This window comes from Pelophylax lessonae (assembly GCF_965119305.1).
Source record: "Pelophylax lessonae genome assembly, chromosome: 8".
NCBI classification, from domain to species: domain Eukaryota; kingdom Metazoa; phylum Chordata; class Amphibia; order Anura; family Ranidae; genus Pelophylax; species Pelophylax lessonae.
Genome location: NC_138775.1, coordinates 167,379,452 through 167,403,203, shown reverse-complemented (window position 1 = coordinate 167,403,203; position 23,752 = coordinate 167,379,452). Strand labels below are relative to the sequence as shown.

The following is a 23,752-nucleotide window of genomic DNA, read 5'->3' as shown; positions in this document are numbered from 1 at the left end:
GTAGGGTATTCATCTCCGAGGGAACATTTATGGGGAGTAATTCTGATTTATTATAATTGAGTTTGAAAGAAGGTCCCCAAACACACGTAGTTCCCCCATCAGCACAGGCAGAGAAGTCTGGGGCCTTTTAAGGTAAAAGAGGAGATCATCTGCATAAGCCAATATTTTGTGTTCCACTTTCCCAATTTTAACCCAGGCTAATTCTTGATTATTACAGGCCTGTCTAAGGCAGGGTTCTAAAATGAATGCAGAGTAGTGGTGACAGTGGGCACCCTTGTCTGGCTCCATTGTGAATATCAAAGGGTTCTGAAAGAGTCCCATTGACTTTAACTCTTGCTCTGGGTACAATGCCTTAATCCACCCAAGTATCTTCTCGCCAAGCCCAAGGGATCATAACACCTCCATCATGTAGGTCCAACTAACCCTGTCAAAGGCTTTTTCTGCATCCATCGACAGTACAATGCAGGGTTCACCATCAGGTCCAGTCTGAGCCCAATGTAGGACATGCACGGCACGGATGGTATTGTCACATGCCTCACGGACCACCACGAATCTCACCTGATCCGGATGGAACAGGGTTGTAATATGGCCCAAAAGAGGAACTGCAAGAAGTTTGACTAGAATCTTAGTATCTGAATTCAGTAGAGATATGGGCCGGTAATTGGCACAGTGTTGGGAATCTCGTCCCGGTTTGGGCAGTACTATTATGTGGGCCAGGAGGGCCTCTGGTGATAAGATATTATCCAGTGTAATGTGGTTACAGTAAGCACACATTGCTTACTGTAAGGGTGGGAAGTAATTTTTTTTATAATACTGATTCGTGAAGTCGTCTGGGTCTGGACTCTTACCATGGGGCAAGTCAGTAATTATCTTACTTAATTCTAAAGAGGAGATAGGGCACTCTAAGTCTGCTACTATTTCTTTAGGTAGCTGAGGGAGGGTGGATTTTTGCAAATATGCCTCAATTCGTTCAGAGGGATTCGTAGAATTCCCTGTAGGGGGAGTCTGGTCAGTATTATAGAGGGACTTGTAGTAATGTTGAAATTCTCTGGCTATGGAAGTAGAATCAAAGACAGGTCTATCTTGTACTGTTAAAGAGTGAACATGGCGGGAGGCTTGCTGTCTCCCTAACATGTGAGCCAGCATTCTCCCACATTTATTGCCATGTTCAGAGAAGTGGTGTGCCCAAAAATGCAACCTTTCCTTTACCCTGCGTTCCAGGCATTGAGATAAAACCTGTCGTAGGGTATCCAGAGATTCAGCATCTGTGGGATCACGGTGGCTCTTATGTTTAAGTTCAAGGGTGTGGATTTTAGAAAGTAGGTCCGAGATCTCTCGCTGCTTTCCTTTTTTAACTCTAGTCCCATGAGTGATCAACTTCCCTTTAATCGTGGCTTTATGACCCTCCCAGAGCGCTTGTTGAGACACCTCTTCTGTAGAATTTAATTCAAAGTAAAGCTGTAAAGAACATTTTACCGAATACAAAATAGAAGGGTCATCCAAAAGGGTTTCATAATGTGCTAAATTCTTACACTTTGTTGTGCATCTAGGGGGTAAAAGGATAATGACACAGGGGAGTGATCAGATATGGTGATGGAAACAATGGAGGATGAAGTAACATTACTTAGATAGAACTGGTCTACAAAAATAAGATCCAGACAGGAATAGGTATTGTGGGTTTTAGAATAGTAACTGAAGTCTTTGACCTTCGCATTTATCACTCTCCAGCAATCGACTAAATGTAACTTCGCAGCAACTTCTTAATGTGTTTCAGTGCTCTAAATGAAAGGGAGGTCCTGCCTGAGGAGGAATCCAAATCCGCGTCAAGGACTATGTTGACGTCCCCCCCCCCCCCCCCCCCAAACAAGAACACAACTTCCTAAAAATTAAGGAGTTGTTTTAAAGTGTCCGAGAGGAATGCGACCGTCCTAGAATTCGGGGCATAAAGAGCTGCGATTGTATATTTCTGATCATGAATCAAACCCTTAAGGAACAAAAATTTACCTTCTGGGTCTATTTTAGAAGCTACCAGAGAGAACAGACATGTTTTATGTATGGCAATAGCATACCCCTTCGCCTTCGGAATGCAGATACACAGTGGAACCATTGATTGTACGGTTCTAATGGCAGACGAGGTGTGGAGGTGGCAGTGAAGTTCGTCTCCTGGAGTAATATGATATCAGGGTGTAGATGACATAGTTCTTGCCACAGCTGTCTCCTCCTCTGGGGTGAGCATAGCCCCTGTACATTATAGGACAATAAGGTTAATTTAGCAGCCATAAGAAAAAAATCAATAGGATAAAAAAAAAACAAGAAAAGGACAATAAACTTGAAACCCTGTGTTTCTTGCAGTATTAGGTGAGCATGCTGGTGAAATATTTAGGTCACATCCTCGGCACCCCCATGTAGAATTGTGAGTTATGGGTTTATGACTCAGAACAGAACAAAAGAAAAAAGGAAAACTAGACACAAATGCCTACCTAAACGGGGAGGAGTAAGAGAAACCCCCTCCCCGTACTGCCTAAAACCAAAGGCAGAAGACAATCGTAGGAGGACAAACATACTTGGAGGTTGGAGAGAAGTAACTGAGCCCGAGAGGGATGTGAGCTAAGTACCCCTGAGCGCTTAGTGCAAAACTTGTAAAATTATCAAACAAATTGACATATGTGCAGTAATGCTGAATATAATGAACAACACTCATGCCTCTCCCTGGGTGGAGGGCAAGATCCAGACAGGAACACCATGTCCACGGCCTAAGCCGGGTAGGCAGTATGAACAGAGTCATCCAACAGTCAGCGATCAAAAGACAATTATGCCAGGTTTGTGGAAGGATACAATTGGTTGAGGGAGAAGAAGATCCTGGTGCCCTATGTCTGGTGCAATTCCTCTTTTGAATCTTGGATGATGCCTGGCGCCACTGTTCAGGTCGCTGAGGTAAGGGGATTGTGCTCTGAAGATGCCAATCCGGAATGTCCACATCTGGTAGGTCACAGAGCTGTTGTAAGTCATCCTTACTTCGAAGGACAGCAGACTTGCCATTTCTGGTGGCGGTAAGGTGGAAAGGGAATCCCCATCTGTAAGTGGCCTGACGGGCACAAAGTAAATCCCTCACTGTATGCGGAGCTGCAATTCGTTTGTAGGTAGAAGAACCACAGGAAAATTTTTGTGCGGGCTGCATTTTGAAAAAGACGCACACAACCTTTTCTCTACACCAGGAATAATTGGAGATTTCGACCACTTGGTGTTTTCACACAACACCGGCAGCCTATACACTCCAGTAGATGCTATAATTAGTGCAGATTGTTGGTCCACCCGCTAGTAGCCAAAAACATGGCCGCCTCTAAGGCAGCGACAACTAGTGGGCGGACTAACAATCTGCACTGATTATAGCATCTACCAGAGTGTATAGGCTGCCGCTGTTGTGTGAAAACACCAAGTGGTCGAAATCTCCAATTATTCCTGGTGTAGAGTCACTGGAAATAACGTTGTTGAAGATCTCGGCAGATTGGAGTTTTTGGCAGAACGACGGCCGTGTGAAAGAGGCCCTAGAGCAGCCATTCATTGCAGTCCCTCCACAGGTTTCTAGGAGCTCCTCCATAGCTGTGGTGTCAGGGTCAGGAGGAGCTCTTGGCATCACATCAATCTTTTGGGCACTATTCTCAATCACCCCTGTGAATTAGGGTTGCCACCTCGTCCCTTTAAAGGACACACATTAATTACACAGGTCCTGTGGCTGATTAACCACTTCTGGCCCGGAAAGGTTTCCCCCCTAATAACCAGGCCATTTTTTGCGATTCGGCACTGCGTTACTTTAACTGACAATTGCGCGCTCGTGCGACACTGTACCCAAATAAAACGAATGTCCTTTTTTTCCCCACAAATATAGCTTTCTTTTGGTGGTATTTGATCACCTGTGCTATTTTTTAATTTTTTGTCCTATAAACAAAAAAATAGGGACAATTCTGAAAAAACAAAAAAAAAAACAATATTTTTCACTTTCTGCTATATAACTTTCCCAATAAAAAAAATAATTTTTTTCATAATTTTAGGCCAATTCGTATTCTGTTACATAGTTCTGGTAAAAAAAAATCCCAATAAGAGTATATTGATTGGTTTGCGCAAAAGTTATCGCGTCTACAAACTAGGGGAAAGATTTATGTCATTTTTATTTATTTAATTTACTAGTATTGGCGGCGATCAGCGATTTTGAGCGGGACTGCAACAATGCGGCGAATCAGACGCACAGGTTGGACACCTAACTGACATTTTTGACACTTTTGGGGGGACCAGTGACATTACTACAGTAATCAGTGCTAAAAATATGCACTTTTACTGTACTAATGACACTGGCATGGAAGGGGTTAACAGCAGGGGCGATCAAAGGGTTAAATGTGTCCCTAGGGGGTGCTTTCTAACTGTGTGGGGGGGTGGACTTATAGAATGAACACAGGGACCTGTGTTCATTGCTGACAGAACAGTGGTCTGCCGTGTTTACAACTACAGACAACCGTTCTGTCTCCACAGGGAGAGATTGCGGGTGCCCGGTGGCAAACGCGGCCGCCAGACCCGCTTCTCCTGCGGCGAATAAGCGTGCGCGCCCCCACTTGCGGTCCCGCGAAGCGACGTACAGTTAGGTTGTTTCCCAGGACAGAGCCTACCTGCCACCGTATATGTACTGCTGGCAAGTGGTTAACCACTTGCCGACCGCCGCACGACTATCTACGTCGGCGGTCAGCCCCTCACAGGCAAACTAACGTAGGGCTACGTTGCTTGCTTGTGAGGGTCTAGGGAGCGAGCGCGCGCCCCCCGGGGCGCGCTCCCGCTCCCGCGTGGTCACGGACCCCCCCGCGCGTGTGACCAGCGGACCCGATGTCCGCCGGTCACTCGGCGATCGGCGGGGGAGAGGGAGAATGTCAGGCAGCTTGTGTAAACAAACTGCCTGTCATTCTCCTCGCTGCAAAGACACTGATAAAACGGATCTGGTATGTAGATCCATTGATCAGTGTCCTTACAGCTAGAGCCACAGCCAATCACAGTAGAAACCACGCCCCTAGGGACACACACAGCCCCTCCCTTCCAAATAAAGTTAACCCCTTCACTACCAGTGTATTTTTACAGTAACAGTGCATATGTATAGCACTGATTACTGTAGAAATGTCACTGGTAACCCCAAAAGTGTCAAAAATGTCAGTCAAGGGTCCGATCTGTCCGCCGCAATGTCGCAGTACCGCAAAAAAAATCGCAGATCGCCGCCATTACGCGTTAAAAAAAAAAACAACAAAAATGACAAAAATCTTTCCCTTTGTTAGTAAACGCAATAACTTTTGCGCAAACCAATCAAAATACGCTTTTTGCGATTTTTTTTACCAAACATAGGTAGCATAAAATAAATTGGCCGAAAATTTTTAAAAATTTTGATTTTTACATTTTTTTTTGGGGGAATTTCATATAAAAAAATGTGAAAAATATTGTTATTTTTGCAAAATTGACGCTTTTTTTTGTTTATAGCGCGTGATCAAAAAATCGCACAGGTGATCAAATACCACCAAAAGAAAGCTCTGTTTGTGGGAAAAAAAGGACGTCAAATTCGTTTAGGTACAGCGTCGCACGACCGCGCAATTGTGCGTTAAATTCACGCAGTGCCGAATCGCAAAATACCCCCTGGTCGGAATGGGGGTAAAATCTTCCGGGGCTTAAGTGGTTAAAGTGGTAATTGAGCTCACTTAGTGCCTGATGTGCATTATGTCCCGGTACACACATGTGCGATGCGAGAACCCTGCAAATCGATTGCGGGTTCCCGCATCGCATTCAACTTGCAGGCAGTTCACCCTGCCATATGTAAATCACTGGGAGTGTCAATACGAACGACAGCCCCAGATCAGTTCACAAATCGCAGTGCGAACTGTCAGTTCGGACATGAATCGGATCGCATAGGTGTGAACACCCATGCGATCCAATTCTGGTACGGACACAAAAAAGGGTCCTGGGTGAGGTGTGTCCGAAACCGATGCGAATTCAGCCATACAATCTGTATGGCCGAATTTGCATCGCACAGACATCGCATGTGATTTGCAGAGCAGTGTGCTCCGAATCACATGCAATGTCTGTCATCGCATATATGTGAACCGGTGCTAATTAGCCTTCAGAACCTGTGATTATTATGCGTCCTGGTTTAAAGGGATGAGGTGGCAACCCTACTGTGAATATTTTTGGACCTGAAAATGATTTGAGAGGTTCTTCCTGAAAGCAGGAGAAAGGAGGCTGAGATGAGAGAGCCTGGTACAGGAGAAAGCCCAGAGCTCCACTTCATGTTCATAAACACCTACAGTACACTATAAAATACTGAAATAAGCATATTTATTAACAAAAAAAAAACGTGTGCATAGAGGAGTCCTCCTTGTGAGGAATGCTTTCTAGTCACACACAGTATAAGCCCCAATGTGACCTCACACTACAGAGGAAGGTGCCGGTTTCCGGGTGTTGGACGGTGCCCCGCCCCCTGTGTTGTCTGTATGGTTCCCCTGGTCCGCTGTGTGTTCCGTGTTGTCCCCTTAGGATGGAGCTCTGTGCTTCCCTCCTCCCCCCTCCTCTGTTCGGAGCGCTGGCTCAGCTCTGACACATGCGGGGGGGAGCAGCAGCAGGACAGTCCGGGGCCTGGCCGGGGGGAGGAGGCCGAGCCGGATCCTGCGGTGCTCCGGATAGTGCGGGCTCATGAGGAGGCCTGCCTGGTAAGAGAGCGCTGTGTGCAGAGTGGAGAGTCACCTCCTCATTACAGATACACCTCACTGTCCGCACTACTCTTCTCTATCACTTTCTATTCAGCTACACCTAGACATAGAGCTCATTTACCGCACATTGTGCTGCTGCTGGATGGAAAGAGTTTATAGATAGTATGACTTAGGGCATTTTTTACGTTTTGAATAAAGAGGAGATGGATTAGAACTAATGATCGACCGATCTCATTTTCTTTGTTGCTGATACCGATATTTTGGCCAATGCATATTGGTATCGGCTGATATTGGCCGATATTTTTTTATACATTTAAAAAAATATATATATTTTTTTTTTTTTTTTTACTGGTACTCTTGTGGAAAGATCGGGGGTCTAAAAGACCTCAAACCTCTCCTCTGCACTTAAAAGCATTCAAAATGCCAAGTTTGGCTGTTTTGAATGCTGTAATTTTTTTTAATCTGGTGCCAGACAGTACCCGGAAGTGATGTCACTCATGACCACTTCCGGGTTTTTACATGGAGACCCGATCGGAGCCGAATATGGCTTTGATCGGTCCTCGGCGGCCATGCAGGCTGGTTGCCCGGCTCTCTTGGTGGGACAAGAGACCCGGGCGAGCCACGGGAAGGGGGAAATGTCCCCTCACACTCCTTGTAATGACAGCCGAGCAGCTTCTCAGCCGCTTCTGTTGTCATTACAAGACAGCCGACCTTCGGCTATGGACGCCGGTGTCGGGGTGATGCCTCTAGCTGCAGGCATCACTCCGGTACAAGCACTTTCCCGAAATATCGGTAACCTCTGGGGCCGATTCAGATATATCGGGAAAAGTGCATATCGGCCCTCGATATATCGGCTTTGCCGATAATCGGTCGATCCCTAATTAGAACCCCTGTCAGTTTTTATTGCAGTCTGTGCCCCTGTTAGGGAGTTTCCTCCTCTATTTGTCCTGTTTACCATTATCACTGAGTGCCGATTTACACATATGCGATATAAGACATCGCATGTGATTCGCACGGCACTGCTGTGCAAATCACATGTGATGTCTATGCAATGCAAGTTCAGCCACACAGTTTGCATGACTGAATTTGTATCGCATTTGGACCGAAGTCGCACAGGACCCTTTTTGTGGTCGGGTGGGTGTTCACACCTATGTGATCCGATTCCTCTCCAAACTGACAGTTTGCACTGCGATATGCAAATTAATCTGGGGGTGTCAACTTTGTACTGACACCCCCAGTAGTTTGCATATGGAAGAGTGAACTGCCTGCTAGTCTTGTGCCTTGTTGGAACCTGCGGTGGATTCGCAGGGTTCCCACATCACACCAATGTGAACCGGCACTGAAAGTAAAAGAAAATCCCACATTTTGGGTTGACAGAACAGGGATAGAGGGGAAATCTTTCAAGTTCCAAGCTAGTTCTGTTGACCCTGAGATTCCCTCACCTTAGGGATTTCCATTCACCATCTGTTGTGGCTATGGGACAGGAAGTGAAGGAAAATCTCCCCTATGGCACTGAGATGGCAAAAAAACTAGCCACAGCTAGATCACCCAGGACAGGTAAGTGTCATAATAAAAGACAACTAAAGTATTTTTAGCTGCTGACTTTTAATTTTTTCATGGGGGGTTGGACCTCCCTTTTACGTGCACCCTGTGGGTAAATATTTAGAGGGTTTTTCCCAGTTATAATAATATATAGTCAGGAGGAACGCCAATAGTGTACAAATCATCATGGTGGTTCAGTGTAGAGATCTTCACCTGGAAGCCACGCACTGTCCACAGAAGTATCATTGTGAGTGATCAGCACTGCCCGGTATATCAATTAGGACAGATGCTACATCATCATAGCAAGAGCGGGGAGCTGCAATAGTGCTCACCTGCAAATCCACACATGTACAGTGCTCTTCCTTGTCTACAAATCTGCATTCCCCGTGTGCTCTTCCTTGTCTACAAATCTGCATTCCCCGTGTGCTCTGCCTTGTCCACAAATCAGCATTCCCATTGCGTTCTTTCATGTCCACAAATCAGCATTCCCAGTGTGCTCTTCCTTGTCCAAAAATCTGCATTCCCAGTGCGATCTTTCTTGTCCACAAATCTGCATTCCCAGTGCGCTCTTCCTTGTCCACAAATCTGCATTCCCAGTGCGCTCTTCCTTGTCCACAAATCTGCATTCTCAGTGCTCTCTTCCTTGTCCACAAATCTGCATTCCCAGTGTGCTCTTCCTTGTCCACAAATCTGCATTCCCAGTGTGCTCTTCCTTGTCCACAAATCTGCATTCCCAGTGTGCTCTTCCTTGTCCACAAATCAGCATTCCCAGTGTACTCTTCCTTGTCCACAAATCAGCATTCCCAGTGTGCTCTTCCTTGTCCACAAATCAGCATTCCCAGTGTGCTCTTCCTTGTCCACAAATCAGCATTCCCCGTGTGCTCTTCCTTGTCTACAAATCTGCATTCCCCATGTGCTCTGCCTTGTCCACAAATCAGCATTCCCATTGCGTTCTTTCATGTCCACAAATCAGCATTCCCAGTGTGCTCTTCCTTGTCCAAAAATCTGCATTCCCAGTGCTCTCTTCCTTGTCCACAAATCTGCATTCCCAGTGCTCTCTTCCTTGTCCACAAATCTGCATTCCCAGTGTGCTCTTCCTTGTCCACAAATCTGCATTACCAGTGTGCTCTTCCTTGTCCACAAATCTGCATTACCAGTGTGCTCTTCCTTGTCCACAAATCAGCATTCCCAGTGTGCTCTTTCTTGTCCACAAATCTGCATTCCCAGTGTGCTCTTCCTTGTCCACAAATCTGCATTCCCAGTGCGATCTTCCTTGTCCACAAATCAGCATTCCCAGTGCGTTCTTTCTTGTCCACCAATGTGCACTCCCAGTGCGTTCTTTCTTGTCCACAAATGTGCTCTTCCTTGTCCACAAATCAGCATTCCCAGTGCACTCTTCCTTGTCCACAAATCAGCATTCCCAGTGCGCTCTTCCTTGTCACCAAATCAGCATTCCCAGTGCGCTCTTCCTTGTCCCCAAATCAGCATTCCCAGTGTGCTCTTCCTTGTCCACAAATGTGCATTCCCAGTGTGCTCTTCCTTGTCCACAAATCTGCATTCCCAGTGCATTCTTTCTTGTCCACAAATGTGCATTCCCAGTGTGCTCTTCATTGTCCACAAATCAGCATTCCCAGTGTGCTCTTCCTTGTCCACAAATCAGCATTCCCAGTGTGCTCTTCCTTGTCCACAAATCAGCATTCCCAGAGTGCTCTTCCTTGTCCACAAATCAGCATTCCCAGTGTGCTCTTCCTTGTCCACAAATCTGCATTTCCAGTGTGCTCTTTCTTGTCCACAAATGTGCATTCCCCGTGTGCTCTTCCTTGTCCACAAATCAGCATTCCCAGTGCGCTCTTCCTTGTCCACAAATCAGCATTCCTAGTGCGATCTTTCTTGTCCACAAATGTGCATTCCCAGTGTGCTCTTCCTTGTCCACAAATCAGCATTCCCAGTGTGCTCTTCCTTGTCCACAAATCAGCATTCCCAGTGTGCTCTTCCTTGTCCCCAAATCAGAATTCCCAGTGCGCTCTTCCTTGTCCACAAATCAGCATTCCCAGTGCGCTCTTCCTTGTCCACAAATCAGCATTCCCAGTGCGCTCTTCCTTGTCCACAAATGTGCATTCCCAGTGCGCTCTTCCTTGTCCACAAATCAGCATTCCCAGTGCGCTCTTCCTTGTCCACAAATCAGCATTCCCAGTGTGCTCTTCCTTGTCCACAAATCAGCATTCCCAGTGCGCTCCTTCAGCACAGGTTTCCTTTAAAAAAAAAAAGTATAATATTTTGACTAACATGAATATCAATTCACATTTGAAAAGTTATTCATGCAGAAATTTAGAACATTCCCAAGGGTTCACAAAGTTTTTTTTTTTCCCCACAACTGCATCTTCTACAGCAGGGGTAATGAATTAAAATTCAAGGAGGTCCGGTTGCTAAAATTTTCTTTGGGCCGAGGTCCGAATCTGAAGTCTGAGCTATGACTCAGAAAGATGGGCAAAACAAAAACGTGTCCATCAGCGTTGCTCTTAACATAAAATATGCCCATTTGAGTGCCCCCTAACATAAAATGTGTCCATCAGCGTGCCCCTTAACATAAAATAAGGAGCACGCTGATGGGCACATTTTATGTTAGGGGGCACTCTGATGGGCACATTTTATGTTAGGGGGCACGCTGATGGGCACATTTTATGTTAGGGGGCACTCTGATGGGCACATTTTGTTAGGGGGCACACTGATGGGCAAAACAAAACGTGTCCATCAGTGTTGCTCTTAACATAAAATGTGCCCATCAGAGTGCCCCCTAACATAAAATGTGCCCATCAGCGTGACCCTTAGCATAAAATTTGCCCATCAGCGTGCCCCCTAGCATAAAATTTGCCCATCGGCGTGACCCTTAGCATAAAATTTGCTCATCAGCGTGCCTCCTAGCATAAAATGTGCCCATCGGCGTGACCCTTAGCATAAAATTTGCCCATCAGCATGCCCCTTAACATAAAATATGCCCATCAGTGTGACCCTAACATAAAATAAGGGGAACGCTGATGGGCACATTTTATGTTAGGGGGCACTTTGATGGGCACATTTTATGTTAGGGGGCATTCTGATGGGCACATTTTATGTTAGGGGCACTTTGATGGGCACATTTTATGTTAGGCGGCATTCTGATGGGCATATTTTATGTTAAGGGGAACTCTAATGGGCATATTTTATGTTAAGGGGAACTCTAATGGGCATATTTTATGTTAAGAGCAACGCTGATGGACACGTTTTGTTTTGCCCATCAGCGTGCCCCTTAACATAAAATGTTTACATTAGAGTGCCCCATATGTTAAGGGGCACTCTAATGGGAACATTTTATGTTAAGGGGCACGCTGATGGGCAAAACAAAACGTGTCCATCAGCGTTGCTCTTAACATAAAATATGCCCATTAGAGTTCCCCTTAACATAAAATATGCCTATTAGAGTGCCCCTTAACATAAAATTTGCCCATCAGCGTGACCCTTAACATAAAATAAGGCGCACGCTGATGGGCACATTTTATGCTAGGGGGGACTCTAATAGGCATATTTTATGGGGCACTCTAATGGACACAAATGTGTGCCCCTTAACAAAATATGCCCATCAGTCTGCATTTTATAAAAATGTGCCCCACATACCTTTGGGAGCAGAAAATGCGGGAGCCAGGAGCAGCGAACATCAGAGGGGCAGGACGTGCTCGCGGCTAGGCTGAGTGTGAGAGTCAGGAGCCGCAGTTAGGAGCAGGGGGGCGGGGCCCGCTCGTGACGTCACGCCCCAACTCGCGGCTGGCTGGGAGGGAGCCGAAGAAAGAAGCAGGGGGCGGGGCCCGCTCGTGACGTCTCGCCCCAACTCGCGGCTGGCTGGGAGGGAGCCGAAGAAAGAAGCAGGGGGCGGGGCCCGCTCGTGACGTCTCGCCCCAACTCGCGGCTGGCTGGGAGGGAGCCGAAGAAAGAAGCAGGGGGCGGGGCGCACACACGTAATGTCACTGGTTGCTGGGACACCCGCGGTCCCAGCAAACTAATAACTACTTACAGTGGCGGCCTGACGGGTCCGGGCGGAAGCATCGTGCGGGCCGCTCCTGGACCGCGGGCCGCCATTTAGTGACGGCTGTTCTACAGGATTGTTTCGCTCCAGTAGTTTACTTTATCCTGGCGTCTGTTTAATCAAACACCTGAGATGCACACTGATTTCCGTGGCTTTTAATTAGCTATAGAACCATACACATAAACTTGGTCTTGCATGATCTTAGCGATCTGCTAAATCCCGGGTGTCAAACTCAATTTCATTGTGGGCCGCATCAGCATTATGGTTGACCTCAAAGGATCAGTTGTATTTGTAGTACTATATAAACTTATCCAGAGCTTTTATTCTTAGAGAATAGGAGCAGAAACTCAACCACGCCCCCCACCAAGCCGTATCGAACAGTGGGTGTGGCCAAATTGCAAGAAGTGCGCTACGTGCAGAGTTCAGAGGTGCGCTACGCGCAGATTCCAGAGGTGTGCTGCGTGCAGAGTGCTGAGTTCAGAGGTGCGCTATGCACAGAGCTCAGAGGAGCGCTATGCACAGAGTTCAAAGGTGCACTATGCACAGAGTGCAGAGGTGCGCTACGTACAGAGTTCAGAGGTGCACTACGTACAGAGTTCAGTTGTGCCCTACGTTCAGAGTGCAGAGGTGCGCTACGTACAGAGTTCAGTTGTGCCCTACATTCAGAGTTCAGGGGTGCCTTACGTGCAGAGTTCAGGGGTGCCTTACGTGCAAAGTTGAGGGTTGCCCTACGTGCAGAGTTGAGGGTTGCCCTACGTGCAGAGTTGAGGGGTGCCCTACGTACAGAGTTGAGGGGTGCCCTACGTACAGAGTTGAGGGGTGCCCTACGTACAGATTTGAGGGGTGCCCTACGTACAGATTTGAGGGGTGCCCTACGTACAGATTTGAGGGGTGCCCTACGTACCGAGTTGAGGGTTGCCCTACGTACAGAGTGCAGAGTTCAGGGTTGCCCTACGTGCAGAGTTCAGGGTTGCCCTACGTACAGAGTGCAGAGTTCAGGGTTGCCCTACGTACAGAGTGCAGAGTTCAGGGTTGCCCTACGTACAGAGTGCAGAGTTCAGGGTTGCCCTACGTACAGAGTGCAGAGTTCAGGGTTGCCCTACGTACAGAGTGCAGAGTTCAGGGTTGCCCTACGTACAGAGTGCAGAGTTCAGGGTTGCCCTACGTACAGAGTGCAGAGTTCAGGGTTGCCCTACGTACAGAGTGCAGAGTTCAGGGTTGCCCTAAGTACAGAGTGCAGAGTTCAGGGTTGCCCTAAGTACAGAGTGCAGAGTTCAGGGTTGCCCTAAGTACAGAGTGCAGAGTTCAGGGTTGCCCTACGTACAGAGTGCAGAGTTCAGGGTTGCCCTACGTACAGAGTGCAGTGTTGAGGAGTCTGCTACATAAAGCGTGCAGGGTTGAAGGGTGTGCTATGCACAGTGTGTAGTAATCGGCTCTCTTTCACAGACTGTTGACATCTCATTTCCACCCTTTCCCTTGTGTGTATGGGCCACATAAAAATGGCCCAGAGAGCCAGATTCGGCCCATAAGCCTTGTGTTTGACGTTTGTGTGCTCAATTATGTCACTCGTAGCAAATGAGTCGGTTATTTTCCTCCCTTAGAGTCCATTTAGATCCATGCTTGTGCATAAACTTTTGCTTTTTTTGTAGCTTTAGGCAGGTGCATTGTCTTGTGTCAATGTGTGTTTCTTTTGTGTGTTGGCACATGTTAACGCACTGTTTCATGTTACATGGATTATGATCCGTTGCTATTGACTTTTATGGGCCTGCCAACCCACTAAAATGCAGAAAAAATGGATACGTCATATTTTTAAAACAAGATGAGGACAGACTTTCCTTTAATGTGAGGAAGTGGGACACATGCATTTTAGTGCATTTCATGTAAGTGATAAGATGTAACAATGTAAATGAGCCCTTTCTGACTTTAGAGCTCATTTACAAACAGTTCTGTTGCTTAATGTGGATGTAAACCCTCACATATACCCAGTGAAGTGATGATACGCAGATATGAAACAAATCTCCCTACATAAGTTTTATTTGTATATCTGCTGTCTTCAGCTTTTCACACTGTTTAGAAAGTGAACATCGTGTTAGAACTTTCTCTTCCTGATTCACCTGTGGGAGGGAAGTTTGGCCATACACTGTGAGACAGCTAATTGTAGGAAAGGCACACACCCACTCTCCACATAGCTAGAATTATGCAGCGCTGTGCTGTGAATAGACCAGCTCTCTGCTAATCTATAGCACCTACCCGACACAATATTCAGCCTGGTTTTATCTCAGTTGACGGAGAACTTGTCAGAAGTTATCATGCTGATAACAGAAGAATGGAGCAGGAGAAAGCCATGGGACTTAGGGCTTTGAAGAGAGATGGGTAAACACTACAGATATATGTGCCCAGGTCATATTTCATGACTCAGGTTTACATCCACTTTAAGGCCTCGTTCAGATGAGCATATTACAACAGACACCCATAAGAGGGCCATGTTTGCCAAATTGGGGATACACAGGTGTACTTTGCATCACCATTCAGGCAGTCCCATTCATGACAGTTGGAACACAGAGGCTGCACGGACACAGATGCTGCCCCAAATTTGACAGATGCTGTGTCCCAATTGGCAAGAATGGTGGGACTGCCTGTATGGGGATGCAAAGAATACCTGTGCATCCCCAGGCGGGCAAACATGGCCCTCACACAGGCATTTGTTGTACGCCTATGTGATCAGGGCCTTACTTGTAATATATGAAATTATTGAATTTATAAATACAAGTTTGTATCCAAGAGCTAATAGTTTTGCTGCTTTAACTGTATACATATTTTAATATTTATCCTGTTTTCATTGCTTGGCATCACATTATATCTTGTATTTCACCTTTAAAGACAAACTATACAATATATATTTAGTTACTTCTTCGCTCGGGAATATGTCGGACTGATATAAATAATCTTTAGAAAGCCATCTGTATATAGTCATTAGCGCTGCATAGCTTTGATACATTTTTCTGCTGCCAATATGGTTTAAACAATTTGAAGAATAGAAAATAACCACAGATTTGTGATTTTCTACCAGACCGTGTCTGTTAATTTGCTGTTCGTACACATTTACATTGTTTGCCGACCCAGACCCTATATAAGCTTTCAGTGATTTGCTGTGAATGGTGGAAAATGAATTGTAATTAGATTTTAGCCTGCGTTTTTCATGCTTCTTGTCATGAACAATTTTCTAACATTCACGAAGTGTCAGTTCTCCCACACAGTTGCACGTTTAAGTTGACCATGCACACTTTAATTAATGTGGCATGCGGATTATATTATTCTGTTTGCAGAATTGATTTATTTCATTATTTCAGTGATGCACGTTATGCTTTCAGTGCTGCAGTGTTAACAAAACACAGAGTTGCAGAGACCATTGTACCTCACACTACTGTATCCCTTTTTTTAAATTAAAATTAGAGAAGATTGGCCTGTGCCAGGGCCCATTACACTGCTGCACATATCCTGACGTGGTAAAACCGTGTCATAGTTCTCCTTAATAAAAACAGTGTTTTTTGCCATATCAGTGCTGGTGTTCTGTGCATCCCTGTATATGCAATCCCGTTGATGTCTATAGGGACACAGGAGCTGCATTGACATAGCCTCTGTGTCCCAATATGACATCTGTGTGGGTGCAGGTGCATGTCCCTTAACCCAAACAGTCTGTATTTCGGGGACATGCAGTTGCACCCACACGGATTTCATATTTTGATGCAGCGGCTGTGTCCCAATAGACATCCATAAGACTGCCTGCATGGGGAATCTCGAAACACCTATGCATCCCTGTGCAGGTAAACATGGACCTGCATGGGCATACAGTTTAGTATGCTGCATGTTAACCAGGCCTATGACATGTTCAAGTTCTTTTCTGCATTTTTGTGCATTGTGAGGCCCATAGAAGTCAATGGCAATGTATTGAAATGCATATATCATCATTTTGATGTGTTGGCAAGAGGCAGGGCTGCTGATAGGGGGGGACCACCAGTCCTCTTGTAGGGGGCCCGAGCACACAGGGGGGCCCACACAGAGAGGGGGATTAGTGATGGACAACAAATACAGAAATCTTCCTCCAGCACCTGAATCTGATCTGTCCCTCCCCCTGCTATCAGCTTTTATCTATTGAGAAAGAGACAGTTGTCCCTCACTAATCCCCCTCCCTTGTGTGGGCCCCCTCTCCCAGCACTTATCTCTGCTCAGGAGTTTATTTGTAACTTTGTTTCTCTCTCTCTGTCTCTCTGATCACTGAGCTCTAACTGCCCAGCCTGTATATTTTACTCATCTCATCTTCTTTTTTATTTAACATAGTTTTTTTTTTTTTTAGAATTAGCAGGAATTATGGGAGTTATGTTATATTTGTGTCTGATAATAGTGATTTTGTTGTAATTTTAGCTAAATATATCTTTAATATTTTCTTGGGGGGGCCCTGCCAGGTAGTCTGTACGGGGCCCCGCGATTTCTAACAGCAGCCCTGGCAAGAGGTATTAAATGGGTTCCAAAAGCCAGACCTTTTTTAACTTCATGCGTTCCCCTGCATTAGGTAAAAATGTCTCAGTAGTAGTATCGCCTACTAACTGCCCATCTCGATCCAGGGCTGTGCCCCTTAGCAGCGTTGCTGGCCTGTGTTCCTCTTCTCACAGGACACAGAATCAGCAAAGGGAGCCATTGGGTCCTACTTCTGTCAATCAAATCCTGTGAGGAGGGAACAGGGGTGGGTCAGAGCTGTGCTCTGTTTGTCAATGGATGCACACAGCCTGACTCGGGAGTAAACCCACAGGTGTGCTACATTTGTCATCTGGTTTCCCTGTGCATTGTCTTGTTATTTACTGCAACTATCTGTTACAAAGGGCTTGCTGCAATCAAAAGCAAAATGTATCATTAGGGGGGATTCTCACTTGCAAATGCACCCTGGCTGCAATTAGCACAAGAACCCCAATAGGTGGTTCCCTCAATGAGCTGTGAGTAGGCAGCCCCATTGAAAGCAGGCAGCCTGCGTCCAAGGCCGATTAATTATGTAACTGCTGCTTAAAGTCCCTTTCACATGATCGGGCCGATGAGTGAGGTCCGCCTGTTCGTTTTTCAGGTGGACCTGATTGAGCTACCCATTCTCTATGGAGAGGCGGATGTCAGCAGAGATGTGGCCTCTGACACCCGTCTGTCATCCGATCCGACAAGATTTGCTTAAAAAAGACGGATGGCGATATGTTTGTCATCTGTCCAGCAAGTCGGATCGGATGGCATGCTGTCCGTTTTCATCCGATCTCCCTATTGAGGAGAGCGGGACTCTGACAGGTCCATCTCTGTCATCCGTCTGCTCAGCAGGGATCAACAGAGCGATCCCCGCTGAGATAGCAGAGTCCACCGAGTGGATCCGCCCCATGAGAAAGGGGCCTAAGAGATTACATGCGAGTGGGTACTTTGCAAATATTGTAGTTATTTGGTGTTTTGTAATTTCCTGAGACTACATTTACAGGTTTGCAGTGAAAAATTTAGTTCTGAGTAAGGAAGGTTGCACAAAAACCCACATGGTAAGCCATAGAAACTAGATAAACTGTCAAGTAGATACCTCATGCATACAAGCGTAATAAAATACTTAGGAGCTGGCAGAAAAATCCAGCATATACAATGCTTGTTTTGGTGCATAAATATGTACGGTTATGTGCTTTTACAGGCATAAGGCGTGTAGAAGTTTATGTATGTAAATGCATTCTATTGGTTAGAATATTAGTGTATTCTGGTCGTACATACATATATTATGCTAGTAGGCTCTTCTCCAAATGCTTTTTTTTTTTTTTTTAAATGTCCCTAAACTCTGCTCTAAAGTCTAATGGACACAATGGCCAAAATAGAGATGTGTTCAGAGGCATAAAAAAAAAATAAAAAATGCCTCTAAGGCCTCATGCACACTGAGTTCTGAACATTTGCCCCTGGGTGCACACTGCTGAAGTATCGCTCAATGTAGCGTCCAGCCCTGCCGCCGGCAGCCAGGAAAAGTCTGAGAGGCTGCTGCAGTTGGATGGTACACTGAGCGCTACTTACATTATAAACGCCCAGTGTGCCTGTGGCCTACAAGTGGCATTTTTTCTGCCTGTGTGCATGGAACCTGAGATGGAAAACTAAGAGAGGCTGTAATATTTTTATTCAGGTGAATAAGGCAGTAAGTGGATGGTAAGTGTGATGTACATTACGGTGCATCCCGGTGCATTTCATCTAAGATGGTTAAAAACATAAGGTGCTCTAATTAGTGAGCAGTAGTCACAAGGTTAAGACTGCTAAATTAGGAAAAATATACAAACATTTTAGGAGAGAAATCATTTAGAAAAAATTGTAGGAATACAGATTTTTTTTCTCATTTCTTAGTGGTTATAAATACATTTTAGTTTATAGCATGAATAAATACATGGAACTGAACATGCAACTTTTTGTTTTTAAGGCAGGTCAAGAAGGATACTCAGATCCGCATACTGGATATTTTGTTTTCTCCAGAATAGCTCATTTGAAAAGAGGCAAATGTTGTGGGAGTGCATGTAGGCATGTAAGTACTTCTAGGGTTACAGGGAAATCTAAAAGTAAATTGTGCTGTAACGCAACTTGTTTAATGCCAAACCAGCAGCCTGAGTGCCATTACTAGATTTCTGCTACTGGAACACTCTTTAAAGATTACTAACATTCTTCCCTTTCTTAACACTTATTTTATGAGTATCACCAATTGGTAATACTGGTAAATATCAACTTATTGGTAATAATTATAAAGAGGATAAATACATCAGAATAGCATCACTTGCTTACGAACAGATCCTTTTATTTTAACTTCATGTTAGGGTTGACATCCCTGGCGCAGAATCACCCAAGGCACAAAGTCTGTGTGGCTGAAAAACTAAAAACGGCGAGTGCAAAATCTGGTGCAGCTGTGCATGGTAGCCGATTGGCTTCTAACTTCAGCTTGTTAAATGAAGCTTTGACTAAATTAAAAACCTGGAAGCTGATTGGTTTCTATGCAGAGCTGCACAAGATTTTGCACTCTTCAGTTTTAGCAAATCACCCACTATGTGACAGCCCATTCTTCACCAGACTGTTAGGGTTGACACTCCTGGCAGGTCACGCAGTCTGACCCAAGGTGTAAAGTCTAAGTGACACCTCACTTAGTCTTCATCTGAGCACCTTGTAAAGAGTGATGTGCCAGTAACCCTTGTATCCCCTGGGCTACTTGTCTGCAAAATGACAAAAGTTTGCGGCCCTAAGGATCTCCCCACCAAGAGGGCACAGGAATAGGATAACTTCACTGTGAAAACCGTAGTGAGATATGACAAAGAGTCTGAACTGAGGCCAAGGCAGGAAAGAAACTAGTCAGATTACAGGCCAAAGCAGGCAGCAGCCAAAACAATTGTCGGTGTCCAGGCAGAAGTTGAGGCAGGCTGCTGGCAAGAGAGAGTAGTCAGACGCCAAGGCAGGTGGCAAAAAAGATAGCAATACAAATAGCAGAGTCAGCAACAGAAGCAAAAGACATGAGCAGGGTCATGCAATCTGGGTCAGCAACAGGTAAACCAAGAACAGCAAGAGACTTGGTGCAAAGGTAGCTGGTGGGAAAACACAGCAGAAAGGAAGGTGTTTAAATACCTTTCAAGCAGTGAACATGCACAGCATTAGGGTTGCCCACCAATTCATGTGCTTACGCATGCACTCAGCCATGGTTGAAAGGCCACAAAATGGCACACGGATGACACAAATGAGATGGACAGGACAGGCCATTCCCCTGGCTGTATAGACACAGAACCTAAAGTTATTGTAACACTACCCTTTGGAAACTATCCTCAACACTTTGGGTATGTTTATGAAGCAGTGAATGTGACATTCACCTAACATTCGCTGCATTTGTATCTTCTTGGTGCATTTGTTCTAAATTACAGCATTTGTGTCACTTGCAGTCAATGTTTGATGAGTATCACATTTACTGTTTTTATAAATGGCTATAAATACCCCTTTTTATCAACCAGGTAATTCCGTTATAGTTTTACACTCTCACCAATTAAAATTTTGTACAGCACTCTTTTCAGTACAACTCTCTCTACACTAAAGAATTTCATACCAGATAACTCTCAGACCCTTTATCATACACTGGCTACCAATTATTTCACAGTTACTTAGGCTGGCTATACATTATACAATTTTCTTACAATTTTCTTTAAATTTACCTTCAACTCTGTAGTTTAAAGGCCAGCCTAATTGGGTACAATTGAAAGTGTTGTTTAGTTTTCACCTCATATTATATGGTTTTTGGTAAATCTAACAGAAAATTGAACATGTATGGTCAGCCTTACCTTTAAAATGCATTGTTTATATATGTGTATATACAGATGCATCTCATGAAATTAGAATATCATCAAAAAGTTAATTTATATCAGTTATTTTAATTTAAAAAGTGAAACTCCAATATTTTATATAGATGCGTTACACACAGAGTGATATATGTCAAGCTTTTTTTTTCTTTTAATCTTGATGATTATGGCTTACAGCTAGTGAAAACCCAATATTCAGTATCTCAGAAAATTAGAATATTACATAAGACCAATAAACACCAGACCCCACAATGCAGACGAGCTGAAGGCCGCCATCAAAGCAACCTGGGCTTCCATAACACATCAGCAGTGCTACAGGCTGATTGCCTCCATGCCACCCTGCATTGTTGCAGTAATTCATGCAAAAGGAGCCCCGACTAAGTATTGAGTACATACTATACTGTACATGGACATACTTTTCAGTAAGCCGACATTTCTATTGGTCCTATGTAATATTCAAATTTTCTGAGATACTGAATATTGGGTTTTCACTAGCAGTAAGCCATAATCATTAAAGATAAAAGAAAAAAAAATTGAAATGTATCACTCTGTGTGTAACGCAAGTATATAAAAATATATGAATTTCACTTTTTGAATTAAATTACTGAAATTAACTTTTTGATGATATTCTAATTTTATGAAATGCACCTGTATATAGGCAGTCCCCGGTTTACAAACAAGATAGGTTCTGTAGGTATGTTTTTTAAGCTGAATTTGTATGTAATTTGGAACATTTTCCTGTTGTCTCCCCCCGTTTGTACGTATGAGTAGTGTATAAGTCGGATGTATGTAACTCAGGGACTGCCTGTAAAAAAATGTATTTATTACAGTAGCCTAACACTATAGGCTAAGAACATTCGACCAGCAGAGGAAATAATGAGGGAGATCTCAGTTTATGGGGATTATTGTGTGAACAGCTCAAAGTTTGCAATGTAGGTGCAGTGTGAAGTGAAACATTATTACCACTACTAAATGTGACAACTCCTGGCTCAGGGCTCCTAATTGTTAAAGTGTTACTAAACCCACAACAGTAAAATCAGTTTGTATATGCAGTAAAGCATGCTTGTTATACTCGCTGTTGAACCGAAGGGTTTTAATCCATTACATTGTGTATAAAGGCTGTTTGATCATGTCTCTCTGATCCACCTCTTCTTTCACTGTCTCCAAAAAAAGAACCTGATACAGACCCAGGGGACAGGCTGCACATGCTCAGTTTGGTGTGTATTCCTATAGTTTTTTTTTTTTCTTGGGAGAATGCATGTGATCAGCACAGGGCAAATCAGCACTGTCCAGACAGAGGATCAGGGGAGAATGAAAACTCCTCCTACAAGCTTTACTAGGAACTGATAGAAGTCACAAGACTGCTATATAGTGCTAATGAGAAAAGGTATTTATCTGTTTATATTTACTAAAATAATTGCATTTCCATGTTCTGTGTACTGTGGGAGACCAGATATAGTGAATGCAGGTTCCTGGGTTTAGTAACACTTTAAGGAGCTGGCTTCCTAACAACCAGGGACTCATCCCTCACTAGGCACATTTAGCTGTCAGTCAGGGGTGAAAGATGAATGTGAAAAGGGTATTGTTAAAAAAAACTAAAATAAAAAATAAATAAATAAATTGCATGGGTTACCCCCAAAATTATATACCAGTCCCTTTAGGTTTTATTTTAGAACACTAGTGGGTGCCAGCCCCTTAACATGCAGGAGCCATGAGCATAAAGCGGTTACATTTAGCAGTATTACTGCTGCTAAATGTTTCACTTCACACCGCAGCTTGATGATTGCTTGCCTGAACACCCATTCGTCTGGCTGTTCGCACAGGAATCTCCATAGACTATACACAGTTCTGTAATCTCCCTCATATCATATTTCTGCTGCTTGATTATTCTTATTCTATATAGTATTAGGCTATTTTCTCTATCAGGGTATGTTCTTTAACTCTTATGGTCGAATGTTCTTATAGCTATATTTCTCTTAGGATCGAATGTTACATTTGGCCGGTGAAAGGCAGCAAGTAGAAACTGACATTACACACATTTTACAAACATTACAGGTATTATTTGTTACATTTACGAGAATGATGGGGCCTTCGCAAAGCAGAGTTTTTATAAACAGATCCCTATGTGTCTTTAACCTTAACTTTGAAAATGTAAAGGTTGATATATACCCTGCCCTAGAATGCAAGTAACCCTTTTAGCAAATCATTAATTTACCATCTTTTGGTATTAATTGATTTGGATGTAGAGGACCTCTGTTTGTGTAGCAGCATTAGTTTGCTGCATTTTACACTTTATCCGAATATTCATCATACATTATACATAATTATTTTGTATTTAGGCTTCCAAAAAAACAAAAGCGCATATGCAGCCAGCAGAAAGTGTGTTAACATTTAGGAATTCTGTCTTATGTATAGGATGTTCTCAAAATCGCTGTGCTATTTGCATGTGATACTCCTAAGCTAGAGAAAGTCTGCAGTGTTAGATTTCGTGTGGTGTGGTTTAATGCCATAAACTGATAAATAATAATAATCCATTTTCTCTTTTTCCAGTGTCCATATGGCCATGAAAATGTTAAGGATTCATCTAGAAAGAAGCAATTTAATTCCTTTTTTTACACATGACAGCCGAGTTCAATCTCGCAGCTATTTTTTCATTAATTGAGGGGATTTTAAAATATGGTATTGTAAAGCAATTGTATTTAGTCCTGCTAACGATGCCGTCTTTCTAGTTAATATTCCTAAGTAATGAATTCAATGTTAATTGTAATAAAACATCAAATGGAAAGCAAATGTTCTCAGTCATTACTGTGTTCATACAAAATTACTCCATGCTCAGAACATTAAGGATGTACTGTTTTTTTTTTTTTCTTTTTTTGGTTCCTGCTTTTCAAATCACTTCCTAGCAATTTGTTTGTCCTTTTTATGTAGATTTCTTTCTTTGTTGTACTTTTATTAAAGGAAAGAGTGCATGACATTCTTGAAAAAACTGGGAATGTTAAAATTAATCAACACAGTTGAAGAGAGGGCTCTTAAAGGACCACTGCATTGAAGAATACTGT

At 44.1% G+C, this 23,752-nt stretch overlaps 1 long non-coding RNA gene across 1 annotated transcript; it reads left to right on the top strand.

The window, feature by feature from the left end:
• Positions 1 to 6,591: 6,591 nt before the first annotated feature.
• LOC309561900 lies at positions 6,592 to 23,282 on the top strand. Its single transcript, XR_014225603.1, has 3 exons — positions 6,592 to 6,728; positions 18,795 to 18,892; positions 23,244 to 23,282. It is a non-coding gene; the product is annotated as an uncharacterized lncRNA (long non-coding RNA).
• Positions 23,283 to 23,752: the final 470 nt, after the last annotated feature.